The 24,709-nt window shown below is 38.9% G+C and overlaps 1 protein-coding gene across 4 annotated transcripts in view; it reads left to right on the top strand.

Moving 5' to 3' along the window:
• The window catches only part of PLD5 (phospholipase D family member 5), a 478,515-nt gene that overhangs the window by 63,543 nt on the left and 390,263 nt on the right, over nt 1-24,709 (top strand). The window contains exon 1 of one of the 4 annotated variants that reach the window (XM_082340842.1): nt 20,650-24,005. The exons of the other annotated variants lie outside the window; for them this stretch is intronic. The gene's annotated coding sequence lies outside the window, so the exon portion shown is untranslated. Of the gene's footprint in view, nt 1-20,649; nt 24,006-24,709 lie in introns of those variants that run through there. 4 annotated transcript variants of the gene reach the window in all.

The raw sequence follows: 24,709 nt of genomic DNA on the forward strand, positions 1-24,709 counted from the left end.
AATATGTTTTTGTCTAGGTCTGTTTTTGTTCATCTTGTTTGGTATCCTCTGTACTTCCTGTACCTGGATATCTGTTTCCTTTTTTAGGTTTGGGAAGTTTTCAGCCATAATTTCTTCAAATACATTTTCAGTCCACTTTTCTCTTTCTTCTTCCAGGATCCCTATTATGCTTAGATTGGTACACTTTATATTATCCCACAGGTCTCATCTATTGCTTTCATTTTTTTTCATTTGTCTTTCTTTCTGCTCTTCTGATTGGGTGATTTCTATTATTCTATCTTCCAAATAACTTATTCGTTCTTCTGTATTATTTACTTTGCTATTTAATGCATTTAGCTCGGTTTTCATCTTGGCAGTTGAATTGTCTAATTTTGATTGGCTCCTCTTTATAGTTTCTAGTTCTTTATTACAGTGATCTGCATTTCTATTGATAGCCTTTCTTAATTCCTTCAGCATTTTTATTACCTCCTTTTTGAACTTGGGGTCTGGAAGACTGGAGAGGTCTGTTTCATTGGTTGTTCTTTCAGGGGATTTCTCTTGTTCTTTTAATTGGAAGTAGTTCATCTCTTTTTTCATTTTACTTATGTTTCTCTGATTTTATGAATTTAGGGGAAACAGTTATCTACTATGGTCTTAAAGGGCTGTATTTATCTGGGGGCATTCCTGTGTAGCCTTCTTTGAGTCCAGTATTTTTGGTTTGAGGGCTCTTTTTGGTATGGATGCCTTCCATGTCTTTCCTCAGGGTGTGTTAGTCATTATCCCCTTGATAGGGGGTGAGATTGGTGTTGTGGTGACCAGAGCCTCCACTGGATGTTGGGCAGGGCCTTCTCTTTGCTCTGTGGTTGTCACAGCCCTGTTGGGGGCAGGGTCTGCTCCCCAGTTGTTGATATAGAAGCCCCCTGATCTGTTTCTGAGCTGCAGTGTGAGATGGGTGGGATTGGAGCACTGCTGCTGGGAAAGAGCCACAGTATATTACTCCCCAGGAGCTGTCCACTGGGATGTGTGCCATGTGACATCATCTGTCACCCATTTCATGCACTCAGGAAATATACTGTTGTTGGGATTACACTCGGCTGTTCTTCTGCTGTGGGGGCACTGGTAATTGGCTCAGCCAATTCAGCCCTGCTTCCACATGTGTGCATCTATAAAGCCGGCTGCTGCTGGCACTGAACCCACCTCAGCTGTGGGAGTGCGAGTAATCAACTTGGATGCCCCCCAGGCACTGTGCTTACAAAGCCGCTGGTGTAGATCTGCTGAAGTCACACACCTGCTCGGAGTTGGCTCAGATTTCTGCCCTGCCTCTGTGTGTGGGCAACTGTTAAAGATTGTAGTGGTGGAGCTGCACCCACTGTGAGCACCCTGAGAATGAGGCCTATATGGCAAGGCACTTCCCTCCCTTTGCCCTTGTTGACAGTTGGGCTCCTATTGAGGACCTGGGCTCCATCCTCTGCACACCCCCAGGTATGGCTCTACACTCCAGGCCCTTCAGACTGTCTCCAAGAAGCCAAGCCAAGTCCTATTCTGGGGTCTCTCAGCTGAAGCCTAAGTTTCAGCACCCAGTCCTGCCCACAGCAGCAGGTGCTCATCTCAGGCTGGGAAGTGCACCAAGGTGGCCAGGACTATTTGTGCTGGTCTCTCTCTATTCTGCTTGCTGCAAGTTGGCTGCTGCACTCTCCTCTGAGCCTCTGAAGCTCTCTGTCTGTCCTGGCTGATCTCCCAGCTGGTGAAAGGTGTTTCCAGGTGAGAAAAGCTTTCTTCTTCCACAACTCCCTCCCAGGGTTGCAGGATTTGTCCAGATTCTTTTTTTTTTTTTTCCCCTTTCGTCCTACCAGTTATGTGTTAATCTTTCTTGCAGCTTTGGTTGTATGAGATCTTCTACCATCATTCCATTGGTATTCTGTGAAAATTGTTCCACATGTAGATGTATTTCTTATGTATTTGTGGGAGGAGGTGACCTCCACATCCTTCTGTTCCACCATCTTCATCTCTGCCTCTCCATTGCAGTATTTTAGATAAAGGATAATGAGAAGATAAATGAAAACCATGACAGTGGGACTTGAGAGAGAGGGACGTACTTGAAGACTCTTTAAGAAGTAATTTTGGAGGGACTTAATATGGGGCAGTGATGAGGAGCAATTTGGGTTCATGACTTGAGTCCTAGGAGTGGGGTGGTACCATGAATGAGCCTGGGAGATAGAGGAGGAGCATCTTTAGGGACGATGATGAATTCTTTCTTACACATGTGGACTGTAGGTCTCTGCAGGAATCCAGTGGAGATGGCCAGTGGCAGTGGAATGAGAGAGTAAGGCTGTGTGTCTCTTTGATTTCTGAGCTCTGACTTACTTTCCTGAAGGTGCTAATTCTAGGAAAGTGTCTTCCTGAAATTAATTCTGTAATGCCTAAATTATAAAGCTATTTTCACATGGTTTAACAGTTTATTTGGTGCTGAGTTTATTTGTATTTGTAACTCGATATACTTACAGGTAGTTATACTCCATAAAATTATTGTCTTGGGAAATGGCATGTTCCCCAGTAGTTAAAACTTATTTTAAAAAAACAAACAGCATTCATTAGTTTCTATAGTTGCCTCTTTCAAGTTCTTACTGTTTTGTGGATGCGTTTCTCAGCACTTTGATGAAATACTAGCTCAGGTTATCCCTGTACATCCTTTTAATGCACACAAGCAACCTTCTATATTCTTCCCTTGATGTTTCCAGGAAGATTATAGACATTCTTGCTGGTATCCTAATTACTAGAGCTAATCTATAGATTTTAGTAACAGTCCTTTATGTATACACTTTACAAGATTATTTTACCTCTGGGGAGAAGAACTTTTACGTGATTTTTATCTTTTTCAATAGATCCCATGCTATATTATAGAACATACCTGTACTCTTATTTGATAATACTGGAATAACAAAGCAAAGTATTTTTTTCTAGTAACATTAGTATTACAGGTAGATGTGTAGCATCAATCTTTTACACTATTTGTATGTGCTGTGCCCTGTCTTATCTTCACACTGGCCTTGTGTAAGGGAATCAGTACCATTCCCATTTGGAAATTGAACCAAAGTAAAATGGTTGAGTTTTACTCAAGGACATAGTGCAAATTTATGTTGAAACAAAGTCCAGACTACAGTTTCTTTGTCTTCCCAATTCTATTTTTATCTACTTGTTTTAAACTCCTCTATCATTTTTGCTTATTTTTAACCCAAAAGAATGATATCTTACTCTTTAAATCTAGACCTGGGAATTCTGACAGCATGGAGATGTACTGCTAAGTGAAATATCATTTGGGGGCTCTTATTAAACATCATGGTACTCCTGAATGCTAATATCCAATTTTAGACTTATATGTTAGCTTATACTTGAACATTCTTACTAATTTTTAAAAATACTCCCTTCTCTTTTCACATAAGATCTCAAAGAATTTGGAGATTAATAAAATAAAATAAAATAAAATAAAATTCTCTCTCTTCTCTTTGAATTTCTTTTAAAATATTTTTAAAAACTCAAATGATTCTACTGTTTTGTTTAAAAATTAGTCAGACCTGAACTTTTATCTTGGGTACATCTAAGTTGTTTGTTTGATGGGCTCCGTAATCTGAAATCCATACATGCTTGGAACATATGAATTTCGTAAAGTGGAGATTTTAATGAGAAAAAATAAGATGTTTAAGCATAAAAATATGTATAATTTATTTAATTTTATTTTTATAAAAAAAGTATAGGTTTAGTCATTTGATCAAATAAAAATCACTGATAGATTCTATTCAAGCCAAAGGGACTGCTGAATTTAACAAACTATACTAGTCTCTAATTGAGACTATCCACAGAGAGCTTCATATTTTGGCTGTAGGTTTACACAGCTGAAAACAGTACTCCATTCTAATTCCAACAGCCTGTGAATAACAGTGAACTTTTGCACAGTGAGACGTACCCAGATCACCGTGTGTAGTTTGGCCACTGAGCTGGGCATTGCAGGATAGTTCTAAGATTCATCTCCAACCTCACAGGGATGAAGAGCAGGATTCACCTTCTGCTCTGTCAGCCCCCCTTGACATTGAACCAGATGTCTGGTCATTCAGATACATCCAAAGACATCTAAGCAAACAAAGTGAGCTCCTGTGAATATCTGGGAATATCTTTGGAAACTGTGAGGTTATTGAGCCCATACATCTTCAGTTTATCAAAATCCATTATGCACTCAGTGCCAAGCAGTTCAGCAGTGGGAAATGAGTGCAGACTCCATATTCCATTTTCTGCTCTATGAACACATCTCATTTAAGTATGAACACCTGTTCTTCCATGAACAAGTAAGCAGTGCTCTCATTTCTTTTTCTATGATTTTAAGTTCAGTGTGCTTAGATATTTTTGCAACACCAGGGAGAATACACAAGCTTGTGGGCTGTTGATGTCCATGAAGCTGGTCTGTCAGAGTCCTTTAATTTCAAAAAAAAGATGATCTGTGGAAGCAGTTATGTGACTGATTTCAACAAGTTTCCATCACTTTACTAGTTGAATTAAGGCAAATTGTTTTAAAATCTTCCACTAACTGGGATGGCTCAGGGTAGGAACATGAAGAAAAATCATAATTTTAGTTTTTCTCCAGCCCATTATGAAACAAAATTGATTGGTTTCAAAGTCAGAACACATTTTTTTCCCCTAATGAATGTTGCCACCAAAACAGTCATAGTTTATATAAAACTCTGTTTCAGACATCCAATGAGTGTTATTTTTTATTGTGTCTGGGTAGCATTTATGGTGCTAGATACAGAAGAATGACTGAACCTGGAAGTTCCTGTAGAGTAGGGGATATATTTTATATCTACCTTGTTTAGGAATGAACTTCCTTGGCTCCAAGTTTAATTACAGTTATGGGCCTTCACCTCCTTCACTTCCTGTTGCCTATAAGTGACTAGAGGCTTGATTGACTCATCTGCAACTGCCTGGATCTGAGGAAGCTCCCCTGTAAAGTGAGAAGAGTAAAAGATATCCTAGAGTGACCAGCATCTTTTTCACTGAAATAAATGCTTGCATTTTGCAACAGAAAAAGGAAATGGGCTGGGGCAGACTTGGAGGGACTTTCATATTGAGGACAGGAACAAAGAGAGGTGTAAAGAGTAAATGCTTCTGGGTAGGTGAGGTGGCAGACGGACCCCTGGGGGAAGCCAGCAGTCTGGAAAACGGGCATCCGGGTGAGCCCAAGGAGATGAAAAGTTGAGAGCCCAGGCCAGCTCTACCAAGGAGCCCTTGAATCAGTTGAGGCCTATTAGGGATGGTGCCCAGACTCCCACACTGCCCTAAGAATCTCTGTGGCTTGGAAGGAGACCTGCACTGCTGTCAGTGCCAGGGGCTTGGCCACAGTGGCTTAGACAAAGACTGGTGGTAAAGGAGCCTGCTAACCTCAAAGGAAGTGCTTGAGTCTGGCACTAGCACTCCAACATAGGAGAAAGTAGGGTTAGTCTCCTGAGCAACCTGGACATGGAAAGAGAAGAGAAGGACAGAAAGAGAAGACAGATTTCCTACTCAGTGGGTAAATGGAGGTAGAGGTGAGTTTTAATTTGGAAAGTAAAAGAATATCACCTAATTTTATCCATAGCTAAGTTAGCAAAGCCAATCATGTCAGTTACATGTGGCAAATCAGAACATTTGCCTCTGCTTAATCACTACCAATAATATCAGTGTTATTAATAGTAGTAATGATAAATATTATTTTTAGTATTAATAATTCTATACCTATTATGTGGCCAGACTCTATTATAGATGCTTACAGATGCTTTCCTCAATTCTTATAACTCTGCATGGTAGATATCATGATTCTTGTTCTTCGGAGGCTTGGATGCTGGGAGAAATTAACCAAAGCCACCCAACTAAATAAATGAATGCTCCACAATTCAAACCCAGGCCAGTCCAATTCTATAGCATTTCCTGGATTTTTCTGGCAGCCATCTTACTTGCTTTTTCTAACGCGTCACGTTGGATCAATACAATATTTACTACAGACGAAAATGAGCTTCATGGTCAGATTTTGAGCTATAGCCTCAAATAAACTTTGTCATCTCTTTACTATGCTGGCAGTTTTGCTTTGGGAAGGAAACTGAAATTTCATGTGTCTGTTCTCACCCCTTTGCCTCTGGACAGGAGCTTGTTGTGATTGTGCAGCAGCTGCTCTAAGTGCTGGCTGGGGATTCCAGCAGGATCAGTGCCTGTTCACTGGGGCAAGGTATGTGGGGGTAGAGAGCTTCTACAAACCCATAAGAAAAGGCAACTCAATAGAATAATGGGCCAAAATGTGAGAAGACAAAATTCAGAGACCCACAAATACAAATAAATACTTAAAACGTTGTTCAGACTCAAAAGTGTTCAGGACCATGCAAATTAAAGCAACATCATGATTTGTTTTGTGTTTATCAGCTTATCAATAGTAAAAAATGACGGATACCATCTAGGGTCAGTAAGGATCAAGAAAACAGCACTGTTTGGGAGAATATAGGTAGACTTAGCTTCTTTAGAAGTCAGCTAGGCATTACCTACCAAATTTTAAATGCCTGTATAAGCAATCCCACTTATAGAAGTAAATCTTTAGGAAATACTGATATACATTTTAAGGATATTTATTGTGGCATTGTTTAAAATAGCAAATACACAAACAATCTAAATATCAATTTCCAGAGAGATTGTTAATCAATTTGTAGCCTAATCAGTCTAGTCTGATGGTGAAGGCCATGGGCTTTGGAACTAGATTGCCTGAGTTTGAATCCTAGTGCCATCTCTTAACTGGCCCTATGACCTTGAGCAACTTATTTATCATGTCTATGTCTCAGTTTTCTCCTCTGTAAAGGGGATAATAAATAGTACCTATTTATGGTACTAATGGGGTACCATTAGTGATTGCATTCAGACAGCTACAGCACTTAAAGTCTGACACATAGTAAGCATTATAGAAATGGTTTATTTTATATGCCTCTAAAGTACTTGAATTTTATTTACTGTAAACTTGTATTAATTTTGTGATGAAAAAGTAAGGATATCATACATATCTGGTCAGCATATTATGAGCATATTGTGTAGAGCTTGCATGTTTATTAGATATTGAGCTAATTATAATACTGTAAAGGTTATCTAGTAGTTCCAGCATAGCTTAAAAATTGCTGTGTTTAAAATTTAGTTAAGTTAGAGACTACTAAAAATGCCTAAAATCAGTCAATCTCTATGAAAGCTCAACCATTTGGGTATGTGAGTTGTTCTGGAACTCAGAATACTTTGGCTAAGTGAAAAGACCTTATTATGAAAATAACAGATTTTCATTTCTTCTCTAATTTTATAACCCTTGGCAATACAATCTTTGTTTTGCTGTGAAACATTTGAAAAGGAAATGAGTGTACACACCAAGTTTTATTTTCTAAAATAAATGCATTTAAATGTTGCCTAGAGATTCTAGTATGCTGCAACATCAGGATATCACCTGGAAGGGAGATGGTAAGGGAGTGTGGGAGAGGGGCTTGCTTGAGATCTCTAGACTTAAGCATGGGTGCCTAAGTCACAGACATGCTGAGGCAACAGCTTTAAAATTCTCTGAAAGAGGATATTTTGGGAAGGTCTTTCTTTGGGGATGCTTTGGAGCCTGGCTCGGTTGGTACTTGTGATGTGCACAGACGCATACAACCTGGTGGGCCCTGGAGGTAACTTCAGTGAGTGGCCATAGGACACAGTTCTGTTCCAACTTGGATTGTCCCCTGTCATCACACAGTGTGGAGGAGGTCAAGTTAATGAAGATCATAATTCTGTATTCAAAATTCTGCTGGTTCCTTTCTCCAGTGATAAGAGATGAATGGGGCAGTTGCCAGATGACTGTATTTAGTTAAGAAAGGATGTTGTTACAGACATTCTAATATGACTACTTTTATTCTTTTAGAAAGAGCAAAGGAATTCTTTGCTATAAAAACCATAAAGGGTTTTCCTCTTACTTGCCTTTAAAATTTTGAGAAATTTAAGCAGTACAGAAAAAGGTGCACAGAATCCTATAACCATACCCACAGAATATCCAGAATTGAGAAGTGTTAACATTTTGTAATACTGAACACAGTCATTATTTTTAACTAAAAGAAAGAAAACATTCCGTGTGTGGTATTGGCACAAAGACAGATATGTAGATCAATGGAACAGAATTGAGGGTCCAGAATTAATCTTCAACAAAGGAGGCAAAAATATACAATGGAGAAGAAGCAGTTTCATCAGCAAGTGGTGTTGGGAAAACTGCATAGTCTCATGTAAATCAATGATGTTAGAACACTCCCTCATACCGTATACAAAAATAAACTCAGAATGGTTCAAAGGCCTAAATATCAGACATGATACTATAAAACCCGCAGAACAGAACATAGGCAAAACATTCTCTAAAATAAATCGTAGCAATATTTTCTTAGCTCAGTGTCTGAAGGCAAAAGAAATAAAAGGAAAAATAAACAAATGGGACCTAATTAAACTTACAAGCTTTTGCACAGCAAAGGAAACCATAAACAAAAAAAAAAGAACGTACAGACTGGGAGAAAACATCTGCTAATGATGTGACAGACAAAAGCTTAATTTCCAAAATATACAAACAGCTCATACAGCTCAATATCAAAAAAATAACCCAATCAAAAAATGGACAGAAGATCTAAATAGATATTTCTCCAAAGAAGACATACAGATGGCCAACAGGCACATGAAAAGATGCTCAACATCACTAATTATTAGAGAAATGTAAATCAAAACTACAATGAGGTATCACCTCACATCGGTCAGAACGGCCATCATCAAAAAAGTCTATGAATAAGAAATAATAAAAGAATTGAGGAACAGACCAAGAAGATACAGAAATATTTAATAAAAAGATAGAAAATTTAGAGAACAAACAAACAGATGAACAATACAATAACTGAAATGAAAAATACACTAGAAGGAATCAATAATGGAATAAATGAGGCAGAAGAGGAATAAGTGAGCTGGAAGACAGACTGGTGGAAATCACTGCCGCTGAACAGAATAAAGAAAAAGGAATGAAAAGAAATGAGGATAGTCTAAGAGATCTCTGTGACCACATTAAATGCACCAACATTCACATTATAGGGGTCCCAGAAGGAGAAGAGAGAGAAAAAACACCTGAGAAAATATATGAAGAGGTAATAGCTGAAAACTTACCTAACACTGAAAAGGAAATACTCACTCAAGTCCAGGAAGCTCAGAGTCCCATACAGGATAAACCCAAGGAGGAACATGCCAAGGCACATATTAATCAAATTGACAAAAATTAAAGATGGAGAAATTATTAAAAGCAATAAGGGAAAAGCAACAAATAACATACAAGGGAATCCCCATAAGGTTTTCAGCTGATTTCTCAGCAGAAACTCTGCAGGCCATACGGGAGTGGCATGATGTTCTTAAAGTGTAGAAAGGGGAAAACCTACAACCAAGAACACTCTACCCAGCAAGGCTCTTGTTCAGATTCGATGGAGAAATCAAAAGCTTTAAAGACAAGCAAAAGCTAAGAGAATTCAGCACAACCAAATCAGCTTTACAACAAATGCTAAAGGAAATTCTCTAGGCAGAAAAGAAAAAGCCACAACTAGAAACAAGAAAATTATGAATGCGAAAGCTCGCCAGTAAAGACAAACATACAGGTAAGGCAGGAAATCACCTACACACAAATTTGATACAAAACCAACATTCATGAGAAGAGGAGAGTACAAATGCATGATATTGGAAATGCATTTGAAATTAAGAGACCAGCAACTTGAAACAATTTTGTATAAATATAGACTTCTATATCAAAACATCATGGTAACTGATAACCAAAAATCTGCAATAGATACACACACAAAAAAGAAAAATACAAATACAAATAAAACACTAGATATAATTGTTAAAATCACAAGAGAAGAGAACATAAGAGGAAGGGAAGAAGAAAAAAGACCTTCAAAAACAAATCCAAACCAATTAGCAAAATGGCAATAAGAACATACATATCTATAATTACCTTAAATGTAAATGGAGTAAATGCTCCAACTGAAAGACATAGACTGGCTGAATGGATACCAAAAAAGGACCTGTATACTATCTACAAGAGACCCAATTCAGATCTAGGGACACATACAGACTAAAAGTGAGGGGATGCAAAAAGGTACTCCATGCAAATGGAAATCAAAAGAAAGCTGAAGTAGCAATTCTCATATCAGACAAAATAGACTTTAAAATAAAACTGTTACAAGAGAGAAAGAAGGACACTACATAATGATCAAGGGATCAATCCAAGAAGAAGATATGCCAATTGTAAATATATATGCACTCAACATAGGAGCACCTCAATATATAAGGCGAATACTAACAGCCATAAAAGGAGAAATTGCCAGTAACACAATAATGGTGGGGGCTTTAACACCCCACTTACATCAATGGACAGATCATCCAGACAGAAAATCAATAAAGAAACACAGGCATTAAATGATGTATTAGACCAGAGGGACTTAATTGATATTTATAGAGCATTCCATCCAAAAGCAGCAGAATACACATTCTTTTCAAGTGCACATGGAACATTCAAGTGCACATGGAACATTGGTACAATCACTGTGGAGAACAGTGTGGAGGTTCCTTAAAAAAGTAAAAATAGAACTACCATATGATCCAGCAATCCCACTCCTGGGCATATATCTGGAGCAAACCATAATTTGAAAAGATACATGCACCGCAATGTTCATTGCAGCACTATTTACAATAGCCAATATATGGAAACAACCTACATGTCCATTGACAGAAGAATGGATAAAGAAAATGTGGTACATTTATAAATGGAATATACTCAGCCATAGAAAAAAATGAAATAATGCCATTTGCAGCAACATGGATGGACCTAGAGATTATCATACTAAGTGAAGTAAGTCAGAGAAAGACAAATATTATATGATGTCACTTATATGTGGAATCTAAAAAAATGATATAAATGAACTTATTTACAAAACAGAAAGAGACTCACAGACATAGAAGACAAACTTATGGTTACCAAAGGGGAAAGGTGGGAGAGGTAAATTAGGAGATTGGGATTTACATATACAGCCTACTATATATAAAATAGATAATCAACAAGGACCTACTGTATAGCACAGGGAACTCTAGTCAATATTCTGTAATAACCTATATGGGAAAAGAATCTAAGAAAGAATGGATATATGTATTTGTATAACCAAATTACTGTACACCTGAAACTAATACAACATTGTAAATCAACTATACTCCAATATAAAATAAAAAAATAATCCTTCATTCCTGTTTATGATTGAATAATATTTCCTTGAATGCATAGGCCACATTTTGTTTTTCCATTCATCCATTGACAAACATTTGGGTTGTTTCTGCCTTTTGGCTATTGTGATAGTATTGCAATGAATATTAACTTATAGGTATTTGTTTGAATATCCATTTTCACTTCTTTTGAGTATATTCCTATGAGTGGAACTGCTTGGTTATATGATAGTTCTATGTTTAACTTTTTGAGGAACTGTCAAACTCTTTTTCCAAAGTGGCTGCACCATTTTACATTCCCATGAGCAATATATGAGGGTTTCAGTTTCTCCATATTCTTGCCACATTTGTTTTTTTCTATTATTTAAAAACTTTTTTTTTAAAATTACAGCTATTCCCCTGAGTGTGCTTCCACAGTTTTTGGCCTACAAGAATAGAGTTGCTGTGAGAGACATGAGAAAGGCTGTGGGTTAAACAGGTTAGGATGGAATGATTATTGTTCAGTTTGGACAGGTTGAATTTGAGATGTCTCTTAGACATCCAAGTGGCATTGTTGAGTAGACATTGGATAGATAAGTCTGGAGTTAGAAAATGAGGTTTGGGCTGGAGATATAATTTGGGAGTCATTGGCATTTAATTGCTACTTAAAGCTATGGGAGTAGAATATAGACAGAGAAGAAAACCAAGGATTGAGCCCAAAGACAATCCAAAATTAAGAAGTTGGGTAGAAGAGGAGGAGCATAAAAGTAGGCAAAGAAGGAACAATCAGTGAGGTAGGCAGAAAATCAAGAGAGTTAGATGTACTAAAGGCCAGGTGAGAAAAGTTCTTAAAGGATGAGGATGAGTAACTGTGTGAAAGGTTTCAAAGCTCAAGTATTCTTAGAACTGAGACTTGGGTATTAGATTTGGCAATGTGGAGTCATTGGCAACTTGAATGACAGCAGTGTCAGTAGAGTGGTGGGGAATGGAGACAGTCAATATAGATAATGCTTCTCAAGTTTTGTTGTAGGAAGTAAAAAATGACACAATGGCTGGTGGGAAAAATGGGGAGAAGGGAAGGTCGTTTTTCTTTCTTTTTAAGGTAGGAGAGATAATAGGATTTTGTATGCTGATGGAAGTGAGTCAGTATAGAGCAAAAAATTGATTTTTAAAGAAGAAGCGGTAATTACGTAAGAGATGTCCATTGACCTGAGGGGCTGGGATATAGTGTACAAACAGAGGGAGTTTAGATAACAGCATGGCTAGTTCATCCTTGGTAATAGGTGGGAAGGCAGGTTCCATGTATTCAGATAAAGGAAGGTGGGAAAATAAGGCAGTGGGATCTGTGGAAGTGAAGTGAGAACAAAGGTAATAAGCTGAGAGTGGGAATAAGGAAAAAGATGTTGGTGATTTGGAGAGAGATAAGAAAATGTTAAATAGCCTATTGGAATGGTGGATGAATAAATGGACTAGAGATGAGAACGATTTCTTGTGAATGTTTGGGATCCACTCGTGATGCAGGCATGCATTTGAAATTAGTTTTTCTCTGGCCATGCTGGCTACACAGGTGCAGGAGTGGAGAGTGGATGAGAGCTGGAGGACCAGCGAGCATAACAAAGCAGGAGAAGGGCAAGGGAATAGAGAGTGATTTTACTGATTGGTTTTGATTTTAAGCTGGATATGCATGAAAGAGAAGACATCGAGGGCTTAGGTATAGTGACACAGTACTATGATCAATGGATTGCTGATCCTAGGAGGGGTAAAAAATCATTAAAGTCGAGAGTGAGAGGAAAAGATAGAGGCTTGTGGGCAGAGAGTGGGATGCATTAAGTTGAGATTATGAAGTGTTTGCAGCTAGTGGTAATGACATGAGAGTGAATGGCTGAGGCAGAAGATTATTGAAAGGGGTGGTTCAGGGAAATGAGACACCAGAGTACTGGAAAGATCATTCACATATATGTTTACTTTTTCAAGATTAAGACACAAGTAGTGATGGAGATGTTCCATCACAGTGAGAAAGAAGTAGAAGAGAACTGACCTGGGGGTCCATAGATAATGGTGACACTTGGTATTGAGTGATCTAGTCTGATGACATGAGATTCAAAGCTGAGGTGTTTTGGGGGGAGAAGAGAGAGAGAATAAATGGTCTTAAAGTGGCAGTGAGGAGCAGGGAGGATATCTACTTCCATCTCCTTATCCAGTGGTACGAGGACAAAGGGAGAAATACAACTTCCCATTGAAAGGACTGGAGGGAAAGCAGTGGTCCCAGGGAAAGCCAAGTTTCTGTTGAGGCAAGGAGGTGAGGAAGAGGTTGAGGAATAGATAATATGATAATATAATACAGGAAATATTGTATAGTAGATAATATGGATATTATAGTAAGCAATATAATGCATAAACTATGTGTTGTTTTGTGTATATACAGCTTTTTAAAAAGGCAAGTTAGTATTCAAAATCAAATTTTTCTTACATGATCACAGTTCCCTTCCTTATGATCCTTGGTATTTCTGTGGTGTTGGTTGTAATGTCTTCTTTTTCATTTCTGGTTTTATTGATTTGGGCCTTCTCCCTTTTTTTCTTGATGAGTCAGGCTAAAAGTTTATCAATTTTATCTTTTCAAAGATCTAGCTTTTAGTTTCATTGATATTTTCTACTGTTTTTTAGTCTCTATTTCATTTTTTTCTGTTCTGATCTTTATGTTTTCTTTACTTCTACTAACTTTGGGTTTTGTTTGTTCTTCTTCCTCTAGTTGCTTAGGTGTAAGTTTATGTTGTTTATTCGAGATTTTTCTTGTTTCCTGAGGTAAGTTTGTATCACTATAAACTTTACTCTTAGAACTGCTTTTGCTGCATTCCATAGGCTTTGGATCATCGTTTTTCATTTTCATTTGTCTCTAGGTAGTTTTTGATTTCCTCTTTGATTTCTTCAGTGATGCATTTGTTGTTTAGTAACATATTGTTTAGCCTCCACGTGTTTGTGTTTTTTGCAGTTTTTATTTTCTTGTAGTTGTTTTCTGATCTCCTAGCGTTGTGGTCGGAAAAGATGCTTGATATGATTTCAGTTTTCTTAAATTTACTGAGGCTTGTTTTGTGGCTAGCATGTCATCTATCTTGGAGAATGTTCCATGTGCACTTGGAGAATGTTCCAATATCTTGGAGAATATTCTGCTGCTTTTAGATGAAATGCTCTCTCTATATATCAAATAAGTACATTCGGTCTAATGTGTTATTTAAGGTCTGTGTTTCCTTATTGATTTTCTGTTTGGATGGTTTGTCCATTGACGTTAGTGGGGTGTTAAAATCCCCTACTATTATTGTGTTACTGTTGATTTCTCCTTTTCTGTCTGTTAATATTTGTCTTATATCAATACATTGAAGTGCTCCTATGTTGGGTGCAAGATATTAGTATATCTTCTTCTTGGATTAACCTCTTGATCATTATTGTAGTGTCCTTCTTTGTCTCTTAAGTCTATTTTGTCTTATATAAGTAAGTATTGTTACTCTGGTTTTCATTTGATTTCCATTTGCATGGACTACCTTTTTCTGTCCCCTTACTTTCAGTCTGTATGTGTTTCTAGATCTGAAGTGAGTTTCTTGTAGGCAGTATATATTTGGGTCTTGTTTTGGTATCCATTCAGCCAGTCTGTGTCTTTTGGTTGGAACATTTAGTCCATTTATATTTAAGGTAACTCTTGATATGTATGTTCTTATTGCCATTTTGTTAATTGTTTTGGATTTGTTTTTTACATCTTTTTGTCCCCTCCTTTTGTTCTCTTGTGATTTGATGACTGTCTTTAGGCTATGTTTTGATTTCTTTTTCTTTTTTGTGTGTAAAACTATAATAGATTTTTAGTTTGCAGTTACCATGAGGTTTTTATATAGCAGTGTATATATATATATATATATATATATATACACACACACATACATATATATATATTCTTTCATGTTGCTGATCTCTTAATTTCAAATGCATTTTTAGAAAGCCTGTATTTGTACTCTCCTTCCCTCACAACTACTGTTTTTGATATCATATTTTACATCTAATTGTTTTGTATATTTCTTAACTGCTTATTGTGGATGCAGATTATTTTAGTACTTTTGTCTTTTAACCTCTCCACTAGCTTTGTGTGTGGATGATTTCCTACCTTTACTATGTGTTTGCCTTAACCAGTGATCTTTTTCATTTCATAATTTTCTTGTTTCTAGTTGTGGCCTTTTCTTTTTCACCTAGAGAAGTTCCTTTAGCATTTGTTGTAAAGCTGGTTTGGTGGTGCTAAATTCTTTTAGCTTTGGCTTGTCTGTAAAGCTTTTGATTTCTCTATCAAATCTTAGTGAGAGCCTTGCTGGGTAGAATATTCTTGGTTGTAGGTTTTCCCCTTTCATCACTTTAAATATATTGTGCTACTCCCTTCTGGTCTGCTGAGTTTCTGCTGAAAAATCAGCTTGATAGCCTATGGGAGTTCCCTTGTACAATATTTGTTGCTTTTTCCTTCCTGCTTTTGAGATTCTCTCTTTATCTTTAATTACTGTCATTTTCATTACATTAGTATGTATGTTTCCACCCAGTTTGTTGTTTGGTCAGAGACATCTCAGCTTTGGCACCTACAGGCTGTTGGGTGGGCCAAGTCTTGGTGCCAAGATGTCAGCCTCCAGGAGAGCTCATGCAGGTGAATGGTCCTCAATATATCTGCCACCAGTGTCTGTGTCCCCAGGGTGAGCCACAGCTGCCCCCTACTTCCCCAGGAGACCCTCCAAGACCAGCAGGTAGGTCTGTCCCAGGCTCCTATCAAATTACTGCTTTTGCCCTGCGTCCTGGTGCATTGAGATTTTGTTTGCACCCTTTAAAAGTGTGAAGTTTCTATTTCCCCCAGTCCTGTGGGGCTCCTGCAATTAAGCCCTGCTGGCTTTCAAAGCTGGACACTGTGGAGACTCATCTTTCCTGTGCTGGGCTCCAGTGCTGGGGCGCCTGACATGGGGCTCAGAACTCTGACTCCTGTGGGAAAATCTCTGCAATATAATCATTCTCCTGTTTGTGGGTTGCTCACCCACAGGGTATGGGATTTGATTATATCTTGAGTCCATCCTTCCTACCCATTTTGTTGCGGTTCCTCTTTATATCTTTGGCTGTAGAAGATCTTTTCTGGTGTGTTCCAGTCTTTTTCATTGATGGTTATTCTGCAGACAGTTGTGATTTTGATGTGCTTGTGAGAGGAGGTGAGCTCAGGGTCTTTCTACTCCGCTCTCTTGGTCACTCTCTCCCTGTAGTTCTCTTCCTACACATATGACCTATGACTTAGAGAGTCAACAGCTGCATACTAAAATAATCTCCAACAGAAAGCCAGCACATAAAAGGCTTTGTTGAATAAATGAATATAAATATCATGTCAGTTTGAGATCAAAAGGAATATGGCAGAGGCTTAAAATTTCTAAAGGAATGTTCTGTTCCCTCGGAGGATTATGTTACTCCATTTAACAAATATTTATTGAGAAGTGAGTATCTGCTGCATCCTGGTATTGAACAGGACAGATAAGGTCCCATCTTTAACAGAGCTTAAATTTAAATGGGTACAACTCATGAGCATAAAACTAGATTTTTGGATGAAGAGACTTGTGCATGATTGAGATGTTTTTCCATTAGGTGCCCAAAGATTATTTAAAATTTTATTCAGAAGTGGGCTCATTTTTATTTACACATAATGAGACCTTTCAGCAGCCCCACCACAACTAAGGGACACAGGTTTTGTGTGTGTGTGTGTGTGTGTGTGTGTGTGTGTGTGTGTACACAAAGGAGAAAAGAATCACATATCTATCATCTCTCCCCTCTTCTTGCCCTCCTTCCCTCCATCAAATTTGAAAGCCTAGAGTGTTGAGTACAGAATGATTGAAAATTTTAAGTTTACCTTAACCTTCTTCTGTAATTTACTAATCCTTTTTCTATAGATGAAAGAATACCATTTGGATAAGTGAATGGAATACATTTATTTAAAGATACAGAAAGAATAAGCAAGAGTTTTCTAGGTATCTTTTATGGTGTTTCATTATAGATATGTCTTTTTTTTGCATTGCTAGAGACATTATTTTTTTCCCATTCGAATGCACATGCAGCAGAAATTAGAGAGGAAATACCTTGATGCAGTGGCTAGTAGGGATTTGGTAAAGTGAAGGGCACAGGCTCCTCTGAGGGGACTGCAGCTCTTTGACTCCAGGTCTATGTTATATAGGGTGGGAATGCAGGCCCAGAGGGGCCAGATCTTCTCATTTTTCAAATGAAATCAGAAAACTAGATTTTTAATGAGTTCCTATTTTTTTAAATGTTGGAAACTGATTCTATCATGTTTACAGTGAAGCCAAGGAAAATATTCATTCTACAGGTAGGCAGTTTGAGATCTCTGATACAGACCATCACCAAACCAGTGATACCATTTATAATGTTTTGTGACTTCCATGGCCACTTCAGACTGTAGTTCCAAAGATGCAGACTTACTTGTGGATTTGTACCCTCATTGTGCCAATGTTCCAGTCTTCCCCATTTTATATTTGCTCTGTTTAGGGCCCTCTAGGGCAGCACTGTCCAATAGAACGTTCTGCAATGATAGAAATGTTCAGTATGTGTGCTGTCTGATACAGGAGCCGCTAGCCACATGGGACTGTTGAGCACTGGGAATGAGGCTAGTGTGAATAAGAAACTGAATTTAAAATTTTATTATATTTTAATTAATTTAAACTTAAACTTAAATAGCCATATGTGGCCAGTGGCTACCAAGCCATACCTCCTGGTCTCTGCACAACTCTCATCCTCACAGAAACCCAACTAAGAGTTACTGAATTGATTGACCCAAATCCAGATAGACCTTTGACTCACAAAGTGTAGTAAGGAGAGAAGGGAGCAAACCCACCCCAACAGTGGTGGCGCCAGGGCAAAATTTCATACACCTGAATGTGTGAAACATAAACCAAGCTAAGTAAAATGTATTCCTCTCACCTCAACATGTATTCCTTTGTGAGGGCCTAGAAGAGCAGCTTCATAGAATACTTGGACTCCTAGGGCTTCTGCCCTGGGGCGTAATGGTATGAGGAAAGCTAGCCCTTCTGTCCCCAGCCCCAGTCCACCCTGCATCACAAGTGGCCTGACCAGCAAGCCTGGATAGAGTGGAACTTTACATAACCAGTGATCAAAGACTATATTTGGAACACTTCTGCTATTCCTATGGCATGTTCCACCTTTCCTCCCTTTTGGCTATAGCTGCATTTGACTTTAATACATTGTACACAGCTTTGTGGAATTGCAATATAAAATGAAATCCTGTGTTGATTTGGGCATAGACCTTCCGTCTGAGACAAGCACTATGATCTGATTGATCCCTTTTGGAACCCCTTGTAAGCTCCTACCCCATCACCTACAAATTGAGGGATAATCACTTTTCTAAATGGGTTTGTCCTGAATTCTTTAGAGGTAAAATATAACTGAACTTGGCTGCTGCTTTTAAAGAGTATTGAAGAGCTGAAACAAGGAATGGGTACAGATGTGACTTTGACCGAAGGTTAATAAGGAGAGTTCACCTCATTAAGCTACCTATTTACCATCTTCATTAAACTGCCTATTGCATCACTAAGTCATCTTCAGCACTATGCCTCAGAAGACTTTTCTTGGGGCAGTCATTTATGCCAAAAGAATCGGGGAGTGGAAGATACATTACAGATTGCTTTTAATCCATGTATAAATCAATCTAATGAGTTCTGTGTGATTAAAGTCAGTTAAAAAATCAGGTATCTTAATGCTTAGGATGTGTATATGGATTATCCTCATCTAAATAACATCTTACAAATGATTTATAAATTCTGGTATTAGGGTAATAAAAAAGAGTTGTACTGTATGCATGTTTGTGTGTGTGTGTGTGTGTGTGTATGTGTGTGTGTGTATGTGAAAAACTTGAGCAGGTTCAGTTGGAGGACAGCTTTGGAAACGTTAAGATCACATTCTTTTCTAGTTGGAGGCATTTATGCAGTGTTGTAGCTGGCATGTGGTAATGAAAGTTATTTTGTTAACACTCAGAGAAGACTGGAGAACTCTGCCCTTATTATGCTGCAGCTCCCTCCTGTGGTGAAAAGGGAGAACAGGACCATAACCTGTGACAGTTGAAGAAAAGAAATAGAACTGTAAAGGGTAAACTGAGATGGCCTCCAGCCAGTTGTCTCTGTAATTCAGGATTGTCTAGGAAACAGGCTCCATGTCTTTTACTAGATAGCTTACACCCTGCAAAGGATTCTGATATATGATTGCTGCTACCCTCCCCGAGGGCACTCACATTTTATTGCTGTCACCTTAATTTTCTCCTTACTGTATCCACTTTTCATGGTTAGAAGCTATCTTGTATGATTTCATATCTCATAAATAATACCATAATTGAAATTAATGTAAATATGTTACTGCCGAAATGTGTTTTTCCCTACGTAACTGTTTTCATAATATAAATACTTGGCAAGCTTTGGGTGGTTTTAAGAAGTGATGGTTTCTTTTTCTCAGGGCCTTGACCTAATTTTCCTCTGCCAACATCAATTTCAGTCTATTGAAACAGAGACCTCTGAAACATTATTAGAAACTGAAAGGCATCCCTAAATGCTCTATGATTCTTCGACTGAGTGGGTTTGCTTGAGATTAAATTTGAAATCACCATCTTGCCCATGCTATTATTTCTAAGGGATTCCGTAATCACTGGTCCATGCTGAACTTTCCTTTAGCTCTGCCGCCTGAATGGGCTGCAGCTTTGGGGCTGGGCAAGGGTGGGTAGGTGAGGTTAAACTCATTCAATAACAGAGCAGAACATCGAGGCAATACAGGAAGATGGGGCTCCGGGTTAAACCTGGAGATGGGAGAAACAGGGAAAGATAAGTGGTTCCCAACAGTTCTAGGTACTTTCACCATAGGCATCTTTGCCGCAGACATTTTCACTGCATAACTAATTGGCAGTAAGGCAGTTTTTCAGTAAAAAATAAAATAATGAAAAACAAAAGAAGGACATTAAAAAGGACCTAAGGAAACATGAGAAATAAATAATAAAATTAAAAAGACTTTATTCTGAAATACAAAATATTTGAATACATTTAAAATGTGTGAAGGGGCTTCCGTGGTGGCGCAGTGGTTGAGAATCTGCCTGCCAATGCAGGGGACACGGGTTTGAGCCCTGGTCTGGGAAGATACCACATGCCGCGGAGCAACTAGGCCCGTGCGCCAGAACTACTGAGCCTGCGCGTCTGGAGCCTGTGCTCTGCAACAAGAGAGGCCGCAATAGTGAGAGGCCCGCACACCGCGATGAAGAGTGACCCCCGCTTGCCGCAACTAAAGAAAGCCCTCGCACAGAAACGAAGACCCAACACAGCCAAAAAAAAAAAAAAATGTGTGAAGATTCATGGCAATACTTCGCAAATAATTGATTTTAATTTGTGGGTTGTACCTAAGCACTTTTCTCAGGAGTCTTTTGTTCATAGGATTTTATACATATTTTTTTCCTGTTGATTTGTCTCCTCATTCAGTATCACGCTTTTTCTATTTTGCTAAAATTTCTTCCTTCATTAAGAGAGGTATCAGCTTCCAAACACCAGGATGCATATTTTTATCTGAATTTTGTATTGTTTTGTGAACGCCTCTACACTGTTGTTTGTTCTTGGCATATTGTCACATGTGCTTTGGTAGATATCCCAAAGTTCTATGGGAAATGTAGGTTCAACTCTGTGCCTTTGAGGCTCTCAGCTTCTTTCTCCTCTAGTGTATTGTGTTTCAAAATAAGAAACCAACTCCCAGGGCAAATCATCATCATCCATCAGCTCATTAAAGCCATCAATAACTGGAAGAAATGTTAACATTTCAACCAGTTGAAACCAGATTGTAAACCTTTCACGGCAAAATTGTCTTAAGCTATGCAGAAAAATGCTTGCGACAAAGATGCTTACAACAAAAATACAGAAAGAGGTACCAAACATTTCTCTCTGTTCTTTTGAGAGGGTTGGCGGGTGTAATTCTGCTGTTATGGAATAATTAGGAGTCTGCTGTTTCTTTTCCTCTGGATTCTCACCCACAGGGGAGCCCTGGATTGTGGTAGCAGGGAATGGGTGTCACAGTAGCTGTAGGAAGCTTCCAGTCTCTACTGGCTACTGTTTTGGATGCCAAATAAACTTTTTATTAATGCAGGGCCAACGTGTAAAAATACTGAGTAGATGAGTAAATGAACATTCTTTGGAAGGAGATAATGTCTCGCTGGGCTTCTCAAATACATTTTAAATATCTTTTAAAGGTGCAATAGATGTCTCACTAGAAGGATAAAATGGATTTGCTCTGTAAGAAAACACAAAATATGACTTATTTATACATATTTGGAAAAGAATTTCTCTTTGCTTACACTCTTTCAGGTTCAAAGGGGTGCGGGCAGCTCTCCACTGGGCCTTTTTGCCCCTGGGTCTGAGACTCTTTATTGCTGTACCTGAATACTCTAGCTGTTAGGGGGGTTTGTGGGAGGATGGGGTGGTTCAAGAGGAAAGGACTGGCTTTTTGGATGTTTACACTTTTAAATAAAAATATACAAATGACAGTTTTTTAGAAAGATGTCAATTCTTTTCTGCCTCTCACTCTCCAGATGTTTCTGACATTTTTGCTGATGGTGTCTGGGGCTGTGTATCAATGAGGTAGCTGTGGTTCACTGATTCAGTTTGTTCTGACAAAAGTCAAGCTAAGTCTAACAATTTTGATTAGCACAAGTGTCCAAACAATTCTTAATGTCAATAGAAACCTGATTTAGTCAACAGGCAGACAATTATTCATAAATCCTTCTTCATATTCTCTTGTGGTTTCTGCCAAATGGTAATTTATTTGAGAAAAAGTCCATTTCTCTTAGGGAAAAATAATGCCAATACACTCACTGCAGGAGAATCACTGATTCTGAATCTAGTTAGGTTTGTGCAGGGCTCTGACACAAACATAAGGATGGTCCACACCGACATTTAATGGCCTCCAGACTTCAGCTTACTATTCAGTTCTTTCAGGAGAACCAGAGGCGATGGCAAAAACAGTGAAGACCCAGGGGGAGCAATGAGCTCCTTTGCAGACCTGGAGTGTGCAAAGGCCTGGAAGCATGAGTGAGCACAGCAATTTGAGGGAATTGAAAAGAGTTCTCTGTAACTAAAGCAGACTGTACTTGCAGGGTTTATATGAATTCAGTGGGTATCTAGAACTACTGTGTGCAAGGATTGGGCTACATCTTGGCCACTGAAGTGGGCTCTGTTGTCTCACCTGGGTGCCTGACTTGCCTGCCATATCTGCTTTTCTGTTCTAAATGACTGTTGCCTACAGGGAAGGGAATTGTGAATGGCTTTCTTGGACTCTGTTGATTCACAGCTACTTCTTGATGCTGTCAGGCCTAATAAAGGCCATGGACTCTTATAACAAATCAGAACCCTAAGCTATCAGCATGAATTTTATTCCTTGGGTTGAATTTTCTCTAGAACAAGTATTTAACTTTGCTGGAAGTTGGTCATGTTAGGGGGCATGAACCTTTCTGGTGAGAGGAAAAGCAGCCATGAAAGGAACCCAGCCCAAGCCTACAACGCATCAGGCTCCAAGCAAAAGGAACTTTACCAATCTGTGGGGTTCTGCCAACACTTCCAACGATTATGGAAAGTTATTAATTCAGCCAATAAATATCCTACAGTGGAGTGGATGCCATACTAGGGGTAAAGAAGTGAACAAAACTCACGTGGAAACTGCCTACTGGAGTCTACAGTAAGTGAGGGAAGGAAAGGCAGTTAAACAATTTGGCGATTGACAGATGTTTTGGCTCATGGGCACTGCTACTTTAAAGAGTCCTGGCCTGAGCTTCAGTTGAGGTCTTGCCTCTGCTATGTGATACTTGTGTGAGTAAATTCTTCTGAGATAAAATTTTTAAGAAGTAGAATGTTGTCAAAATGTAGGAAAAGCAAGAGCCTAATAGTTCAGTATGATTGAGCAAGCCAGCTAGTTTTGAAGTGTCTTAGCAGATAGGGTCCCTGCCCTTGAAGAACTTCTAGTTTATTCTTCAAGATAAGGCTATGCTCCATAGATTCCTTTGATAGAACTTCTCTTTCTGCCTCTTTGGATTTGACCGTGCTATACCAAATGGTTTAGAGCAGACTTGGGACCTGTGGTTGTTCCGCAGAGCACTTTACACACTCCCACCAGTTATCAGAACGCTGTAACACTGGACAGCTCGCCAGCACTGTCCCTCCACCTTCCTCCTCATGTAGGCAGGCTTCTCCTCTCTGATTGGAATAGCAGCCGTTTCTAGTCAGGTTTGAGGTGTGTGGAAGCCTGCATAGTGCCTGCATCCCCTGGGTCAGCTTGAGCTCTTGCTATAATTTCATTCCACTAGCAACAAAACCCAACCCAGTTTAAAAGGAAAAAGAGAGAAATGTGATTGAATGTAGCAGCCCTTGGTATTTGCTAAAATGCTAAATGAGGGGCCCATGTTTTTAAGAGCATATTCTAGGGGAAGTTCTGAAATTGCAAGCTGCAGCCCTTTCTCTGTGCGCTTGGTTTGGCTGATTTCCAAAGCATCAAGGCTAGCAATTGAGGGACTGAAATGTAATCGGTGGTGATACATTCGCACCACATGAGACATTCTCAGCCTCCAGAGGATCCAGTGGCTGGGGGAGCAGCACACCAGCAACAGCTCCTGGCTTCCGGAGTCCGAAGGGAGGGAAGATCGGATCACAATGGTAAGAGACTCTAGAGTTTTCGACAGATCTAGTTTGCTACCTGGGAAAGAATATTTAGCATGTGCTGTTGAAAATGGCTGTTGGTAGCATGAGACTGACTGAACAGTCTCTTGAGCTCTGGGGCACTGTCGGTTTTTCAGTAGAAGGACAGGAACACCCTTGCTACCAGCACACTGATTTTTGAAGAATAATTTCTTTTGTGTCAGGAGTAATGCTGCCTTGTAATTAATAAGGACTGCTCTGCCAGGGAAGGACAGTCCCCACGGTGACCTCAGATGCAGCCCTGATCAATGCCGTCTCTGAATTGTACTCTTTCCTCTGAATGTAATTGTAATTTCCAGGAGACTGCTTCAAAGAAATAATTGCCTGTTTTCTTGATATTTTCATGTGAGGGTACAAACGCATTCATACTGAAGCAGCTTTCTTTTCTGACTAGTGAATTGTCACAGTTCTGTGAGCTTTACTGTTGATTGGAGGCATTTGCACATTAAACATTAGTAGAGCAAACTTCTAAGAGATTTTTTTTCGTTTTAAAGTTATCATATGCAGGCAGTGACAGCAGGAGCCCACGTTTAAAAGAAAGTGTTCTGTGACTTTGTTTGGAAGAAGTTTGTTTGATTCACTCTAGCAAAGCCAGTGTTGCCAGGGTTAGGGACACCTTAATGGAAATGAGGCCTCAGCATTAGAAGTTGCCGTGGAAATGA

The sequence above is a fragment of the Balaenoptera borealis genome (genome assembly GCF_965194805.1).
Source record: "Balaenoptera borealis genome assembly, chromosome: 1".
NCBI lineage: Eukaryota > Metazoa > Chordata > Mammalia > Artiodactyla > Balaenopteridae > Balaenoptera > Balaenoptera borealis.